Below are 8546 nucleotides of genomic sequence, written 5' to 3'. Positions count from 1 at the left end.
TCTTCCATTCCTTCCTCTGAGTCTAGCCCAGTTTGTCATATGATATTTTCAGTGTACAGATGAAGCAAAAAGAAATAAAATGCACTCTTGTCTGACACCTTTGCCTCAAGGAAACCCATTCTGTCTTTGTACCTCTGTCCTGACGGTGGCTTCCGGCCCACAATACAGGTCATGCACCAGGTAGATCAAGTGCTGAGCCAAACCCATTGCTTTCAGAGCAATCCATAGCCTTTCGTGACCCTCACAGTCAGAGGCTGTACTGCAGTCACTAAAACATAGACTAACTTTCTTCTGAAATTCTTCGTAGCATTCTAGCAGCCAACGAAAGGTCACAGAAAATTCAAAATTCTCTTCCTTTTCTGAATCCAGCTTCAACAGCCAACATTCTCGGTAGAAGACTTTATGGCATCACCGTGAGCAATATTTTACCTGCGCGGGGAAATTAGAGCAATGGTCCTATAGTTACTGCACTCCTTGGCATCTCCACTCTTTTTGCTTTTCTTTACGTATTAGTTAAGTCAGATGGTCCTTGACTTTTTGTCTGACTTATTTCGTTTAGCATAATAATCTTTATTATGCGAAGCAAAACCCACATTCATTTGTTCGTGAGGTTCAGCTTCATTCCCAGGGTGGTGCTGGAAGCCCCTGTACATTCCTATCCTTGGGGTCTGTGAGGTCACCCAGTATTCTTATGCATCTCCTTGTAGGTAATTTTATTTTTATTTATGTAGATAATAAGCACAGGCGACCATGTGATACATGTTGTTTTGTATATTTATTCTGTTTCTCAACATCCTTGTGAAGACTCCTTAGCATCATCCTATCTCCTGCCCTATATTTCAGTTACACTGGAAATTTCCCATTGCTCTGGGCTTTAAATGTACAGTTGACCCTTGGACAATGCAGGGCTTGGGCTGCTGACTTCCCCCAGTAGTTGAAAATCCATATATAACTTTTTAAATTAGTTTCAAGTGTACAAAACAATGTAATAGTTAGACATTTATACCCCTCACATGTATAACTTTTGACTCTCCCCAGACTTAACTACTAATAGCCTACTGTTGACCAGAGCCTTACCGATAACATAGTCAATTAATACATAATACAATATATGTATTATATGTATTATATATTGTATTCTTACAATAATGTAAACTAGAGAATATAAAAGATTATTAAGAAAATCATAAGTCTTATCTACAAGTTTTTTTCAAATTGTAGCACATCTCCAAAAAGTTTTCCAATATATTTATTTTAAAAAGTCCATGTATAAGTAAACCCATGCAACTCAAACCCATGTTGTGCAAGGGTCAGTTGTACTTTGTTTGCGGGCCTTTCTTCATACTCTTTTTTTTTTTTTTTTTTTGACTGAAATGCTCTGTTTGTCTCTATTTGGAGAAATACTGTTCTCTTTTTAAGATCTAATTCAAATTTTTTCTTTCTTCCTGTACTCTTTGATTGTCATCTCCACTCTTGAAAGTTGGGATGTATATTGAACGTTTCCCACCTATAGGCCATTGTTTGTTTTCCATACTTGTTGACATATTTTCGTTAGGATTTTGACAGATTCGGTCTCTGTGGCTTGAAATCATTCTATTGGTATCCCATGTACTTCTGCTGATTTATTTCCCCCCCATACTTTCAGGGCAAATTTCACTTCATACTGAAATTACAGGTATGAAATTTCCTCATAAGAATCTTCTTCAAAGGTATTTGCCATCCTTTTTTCTCTTCTGTATAGATTTTCAGCATACCATATTCCTTTATTTTCTCCTGAACAGATAATGTGCTTTCTTGTTGGCCTTTCAGCATTTCTGGTCTAAGTTTGAATTTCCCTTTTATTTATTGAATCTTCTGGTAAAGAACTCTTGTATTTCTTTGTTTGTTGTTCTCTTCTACCTCCTTACATTGATTATTGTAATACTTCTGTTTATTTCTACATGATTGTTGTTGAAAAAAATGCATTCAGGATTCTAACCCTGCTTTTGTCCCCTTTTACTTTTGCCTCTCACTTGTCTTTAACAATTTTTAGTTTTTTCTGTTATTCATCTCAATTTTTTGTTCCCTTTTTATTTCCCATATTGTCTTTTTGCATTCTTCCCTAATAATATATCTAGTTTCATTCACAGTTGCTCTGGTTCTCTGTCCATTAAGTTTAACAGTGCAAAACTGTTTTTATGTGGTCTTTAAATCAATCAGGAATGTTATTTACATTATATTTTGGCACTGCAAATTTTTAGTGCTCTTCTTCAGCTTTACTCTAATGTTTGATATTAACAGTTCATGGTCAGTACCACAACCTGCTTCTGGTCTTGTTCTGGCAAAGAGAATACAGCTTCTCCATCTCTTGCTTCCAGTCACATGGTCTATTTGATTTCTATGATGGCTATTACAGTAGCCTGTTCAATTGTTTGAAGCATGTGTTTGTGATGGACAAGTTGTTGCCCTTGCAGAAATACATGAGCTCATTTCCTGCTTCATTCCTAACTCCTAGTCCAAATTTCCAATCACATTTGAACCTGCTTTATTTCCTACTTTTGCATTCCAGTCACCTCAAATTATTATTAATGTCTTGTTTTGGTGTGTGATCAATTTCTTCCTGGATACTTGTATACAAGATTCCAACTTCATCATGTCAGCCTCTGTAGTTGTATTATAGGCTTGAATGATGATTATGTTTATGGATTGTCCTAGAAGTCCAATTGATATTACTCAGTCAGACCTTGCATTGTAGCCCCTCAATGCCTTTGTTTGCTACATCTTGCCTCGGTATTAAAGCCACTCCGTTTCTTCTGAGTTTGTCATTACCAGAGTAGAACACTTTGTAAATGGCTGACTGGAAATGTCCCATCCCAGTCTATTTTAGTTTGCTAACACCAAGCACTGCAATGTTTAGATATTCTATTTCTTCCTTTACAATTTTTTATTTACTTTTATTCATGTTTCTTATGTTTCATGTTCCAATTGTATGTGTTGTGCAGCATCGTATTTCGTTTTGCCTTTGTTCACCTCAGCCGTTAGACAGCCTTCCAGCTTAGTCTAGTGATTGATAGCATCAGTGCACCAGTCTAGCCCCTAAGAGTCCCTGTCTTACTCATTGGCATCCAGGCTATCTGTACTTGTTTTCTACTCTTCGCCAGTAGTTCTTTAATTAATTAAATTTTAGGTAGAATTCGCCAGTGAAGCCACCTGGGCCTGAGCTTTACTTTTGTGGAATGCTTTTTAACAGGTAATTTGATATTTTACTTTTTATAGGTTGTCACGCAGGGGACCCTGCTCGCTGCGCCATTTGTCGTACAGGGTCTCAGCTCCCACTCTCCGCCCAAGAACGCAGGACACGGTAAGACCAAAAAGGAACACCCACGGAGCCATAGATAGGGGAGTCAAACCAATATATTCTCGCTGGCGGCTGGGCTGGAGACACAGGAAGGAGGATCTACATAATCTGCCTAACAGCAGTCCGCGCTTGCCAGCCACCATCTTCTTGCTAGCCCCCATTCTTTTCTGCTAGCGTAGCCATAGCCGTTATATTAGTGGCCAATGGCCTACGGGTTACAGCTGACGGCCAACTAGCCACAGCTGCTGGCCATCTGATCACAGTTGATGGCCATCTGATCACAGTTGATGGCCATTTACTACCCGAGCCAGCACCTTTCTATGTGAGGCCGAGAGCCTGGAAACTGCTTTTTGGGGCTTTGTCCTCACATAGGTCTATTCATATATTTCATTTCTTCTTTAATCACTTTTGGTAGTTTGTGTCTTTCTAGGTTTTTGTTCATTTCTTCTCAGTTATCTAGTTTGTTTGCATACAGTTGTAGTATTCCAGTAAAATAGCTTTTATTTTTGTAATGTTGGTATAGCTGTGTCCCCTCTTTTATTCCTAACCTGCAATTTGAGTCTTCTCCCATTTTTTTTCTCCATCAGCCTAGCTAAAGTGCTGTCAATTTTATCATCTTCTCGATGCACAAAGTTTTGGTTTTGTTGATTTTGATTGTGTTGCCTCGTCCACAAATTGGGATATGTTTTCGTTATTATCCAGCTCTAAATATTTTTCAAGTCATCTCGTGACTTCTTTAATACAAGAGATGTTTCAAAGTAGGTTATTGTCAAGTATCTTGGCCTTTCTAGATATCTTACTATTATCAATTTTCTAATTTAATTCCTTTGTGGACATAAAATATGTTCAATAAGATTTCAATCTCTTTAAATTTATTAGGGCTTGTATTATGTACCGGCGTTGGACTAACTTGTAAATATTCCATGTAAACTTGAAAAGAATGTGTGTTCTGCAGTTCTCAGGTATAATATTCTGTAATCTTTACTTGACCTACCTGCCAGTTGAAGAATTTCTCTTAATTTTTCTCGTAGTGCACAATTGGGGTCACAACTTTTTTCAGCTTTTGATCTTCTCATATTGCCTTTACGTGTACTTAAAAATAATATATACTCTTCAGTTCTTGTGTTTGTAGTGTTCTATAATTGTCAAATTGACAGTCAAAAATTTTCTTTTAATATGTCTTACAGTGCAGGTCCATAGTGATACATTTTCTCATCTTTTTCTGAAATTGTTTTAATTTCACTTTGATTTTTGAAGGGCATTTTTCCTAGATATAGAATCTCAAGTTGACAGGATTTTTAAAAATTATACTTTCATTCCTTTAATGATAACATCTCATTGTCCGTTTGTTTGCATTGTTTCTAATGAAAAGTAAGTGGACATTCTTATTCTTGTTTCCCTTGCATTGTTTTTCTCTGAAGCTTTTAAGGTTTACTCTTTGTCATTTGTTTTCAGCAGTTTGAATATGATGTGCCCTTGTGGTGGTTTTCTTTGTGTTTATGATTCTTGCGTTTCTTGGCTCTGTTGGATTTCTTTTTCTTTTGGTCAAAGTTGGGCACTTTTTTGGCTATTAATGTTGCATATATTTTCCTTTTTGCTCCAGTCATTTTCCTTTCCTTCTGGGACTTAATTACACACAAGTTTCTCTGTTTGATGACTCACAGGTCTCTGATGCTCTGTTCATATTTTTTCCCATATGTTTTCTATGTGTGCATTAGTTTGGATTGTTCTTATTATTCTGGTTTATCTTCCATTTATCTATTGAGATATCTCATGTCTTTTCTATTATACTGATATTTTCCTTTAAATCCTTAAATATATTTATGGTAACTATTGTGGAGTCCTTGTTTCTTTAATGCTATCATGTCTATTAACATGTGTGTCGTCTCTGACTGTTTTTATTGATGCATTTTTCTCCTGCTTCTGTGCATATGTAGCATTTTTAATTGAACTTTAGCTATTGTAAATACTAAATGGTTGAGTGTTAGAATTTTGTGTCTTCCTTTTCTGAGTGTTCAGTTTTGTTGAGGACCATTGTGATTATCTCAGAATTTTTTAAAGCTTTGTTAAGGATAATCTAGAGCACCTACTGGGCTATAGTAGCCCAATTCCAGGGATGTTACCTTTCTCAAGTATCTACTAGATGCCTGGGTAATTCAGTAATGTCTCCCCACCCAGGCCATTCAGAAGCCCAATATCTCCTAGTCCCGCATGAGCTCCAGAATCCTTATTTGGCTCGTAGCTCCCCAATACTTACTCTTTTCTCAGTATCATAAAATCTTGCCAATGCATGAGCAGCTTCATATTCATGCAAGATTCAAGGGGAGTCCTATGAAATTTTCCTGAGCTGCTTCTCTGCAAATCTCCCTTCTCTCTGATACTCTGCCTTATAAATTCCATTCCCTCAGCTACCCCAAACTTTGATTTATGTGCTTTAACCCTGCAAGACTACCATAGTCTGTACAATTCTTTTTGTATGAACTTGTATGGAATCCAAATTTGCATAGACACCAAATTCCTGAGCTGCTATTTAGACAGGAGCTCCATGTAGAAATCCAGGACAATTATTTTGCTCCCTTAATTGTTTTTCTTTCTTTCTAGGATAACAGTCCCATGCTGTTTTCTAAAATCTGAAAATAGCTGTTTCATTTATTTGGTTCATTTTTATAGTGCTTATTGTGGGAGGGCTATTCCGGTGCCAATTACCCAGTAGTAATCAGAAGCAGTACAGCATATTAAAAAAATAACATAGTATCTTCTCATTATTCCTTTTATTTTTATTTCAAAACCCTTTAGAGAGTCTCTGTCTTACTCAGTATAAAAGTATAAGTCCTTTTCAAGACCCTTATAAGGTCCTGGAATGTCTCTCCATATCTCTCTGACTTCGTATCTCATTCTAGCCCTCATTCTTTCAAATCTAGATGTGTTAGCCTTCTTGATCTTCCTCAAATATACTAACCTCATTTCTTAGGCTGTTTATGTATAGTTATCTCTTGCTAAATGTCCTATCCTTTGTTATCTACATAATTTATATCATCACTTCTTGCAGGTATCTGCCCCAAATTCACCTATAAATATAGCTTTTCCTCACGATCCTATATATAATACATACGTGTATTATGTATATATATATATATATATATATATATATATATATATATATATATATATATATACATATATCCCCATCACTTTCTACCCCCTTTACCATGCTTTATTTTCTCCATAGCACGTAGCAATGCTTAACACAGTCCATAACTCCCCAGTCCTGCACAAGCTCTGGAACCTTTATTTGGCTCACAACCCCCGAGTAGGTTTTCTGCGGCCAGAATCATGGAGTCTTGCCCTATATGTGAGCAGCTTAGAATTCATTCAAGATTCAAGGACACTCCTTTGCAATTTTATTTGTTTGTCTGTTTCCATTCTTCCTACTAGACTCTAAGCATACAAATATTTTAATTTGTCCTTGCTACCTGGAACAGTGCCTGGTAATACTAAGTGTTTAATTCATAGTTGTTGACTTTCTACAATAAAATGTCTTGTATATTTAGAGAAAGTGCCATATAATTTATAATCATGAGTGAAAGCAGGATATAGAGACAAACAATAAATGTTTGGGCTTACTATTATAGAGAATGTAAGAGGAAGCCAACTAGAAATGATTAAGAGAATTTTTGAAGAACATTGAGAATCTTCTTGCAAAGAAAATCACAAATTTGGAATGAGTCCAATTAATATAGCTAAATCTGTTTTTCCCATCAAGATTTAGCTTTTTGGGAATAGAAAGCGAGTAAGCTGGTCAAACAGTAGCAATTAACAAAGTTGGTAGAGGTGAAGGACAAGGAATAAGAGGATTCAGAACTCTGATCAGCAGTTGAAGGGGGTCAGGAAGATAAGAGAGACTAGGGGTGGAATTGCATCCTTAAGTAATGAGAAGGGATCAATGACTGGAGGTCATGAGAGGGCAAAGAGCATGTAAGTGAGAGTGAAGATAAAATCTAGATGGAAGATACTGGTTAAATTTTAATTTTCTCTGATTTATCTTTGAAGGGCTGAGAAGATCTTAGTGATGGCTTGGACTAAGCCATTCATTTAATCAATAAGGAACTTAAGTCCCAAAGTGGTGAAATGACCTCTCCAGTTAAAAACAGATCTATCTGAATATAGCCTAAGTCCTTAGTGACCAATCAAGAAAAAAATCTGCCATTGAGCAGCTTCTGCCACCCAACTGTTCTCTTCAAACGGGGGTCCCAGCTATAGTCACTCATTCTCCTTCAATTTCAAAACTTCAAAATTTTCAACGACAAAAAAGGGAAATACCAAAACTAGAGGCCTGTACTATTTTCTCTGCATTTCAATAAGTTTGGGGCTCCAGAGCATTTGGAAGTTTGTTTTTGAGACAAGTTAAAACGTAATTGCCTCTGAGCATTTAGCTTGCCAGCGGGGTGCCTGTCTCTAGCTGACAGGACTGGCTGTTTGGATTTCTAACCTGGTTGTCTAACAGCAGGGCACTTTTCCATTTGATCAAGGACAAAGGACACAGTGCTCATCATTCAACAGGTTTCCCTTTCAGACTGGGAAAAACTCACAGCTGCATTGGCTCTTGGTTCAGCTGGGACAAAGGGAGGGGCAGCAACAACTCACCTGGGGTATGAGTTACAAGGAGTCTTCTGGAATCAGTGTGGTGTGGTGTGAAGAGGTCTGTGTGGTGAGTCTGGAGATCTGCCGTCTACCCCTCCTCCACTATCTACTCCGTACATATTGTAAATAAATCATTTCATTTCACCCCACTAAGCCTTGGTTTAATCATCCTCAAAGTGAAGGAGCAGAAGAATCCTGTTTAGGGTTAATTCCTGTTCAATAATCTGGAATTACATGCAAACAGAAATCCTTTCATGTGAGGCCCTTTGGGATGAAACATGAGTGAACTAAAGTCTCCTAAGAAATTCCTATTGCCACTTTACTGCTGATTAATGATCATTATGCAAAATGAGCTAAGGATGTACCAATGACAGTTAAAACCAGGATTCAAGTTCTTGCAGGGGAATCTGAGTGATCCTAGCATGCTGGCCAGAAAGAGGTTAAGGCCCTCCTGAAGAAGCAGAGAGTGGTAGGGAGGCCTGAGTCTGAACAATCAGTAAGCAGAGTAAATAAAGTCCAATTTTAGGGAAGAGGCATTTGATGATTGCTCTGTTTTACACTGGAAATG

This window comes from Rhinolophus hipposideros, assembly GCF_964194185.1.
Source record: "Rhinolophus hipposideros genome assembly, chromosome: 4".
In the NCBI taxonomy this organism is placed as follows: Eukaryota; Metazoa; Chordata; class Mammalia; order Chiroptera; family Rhinolophidae; genus Rhinolophus; species Rhinolophus hipposideros.
The sequence above is the reverse complement of the archived record's forward strand: the minus strand, read 5'-3'. Positions refer to the sequence as shown.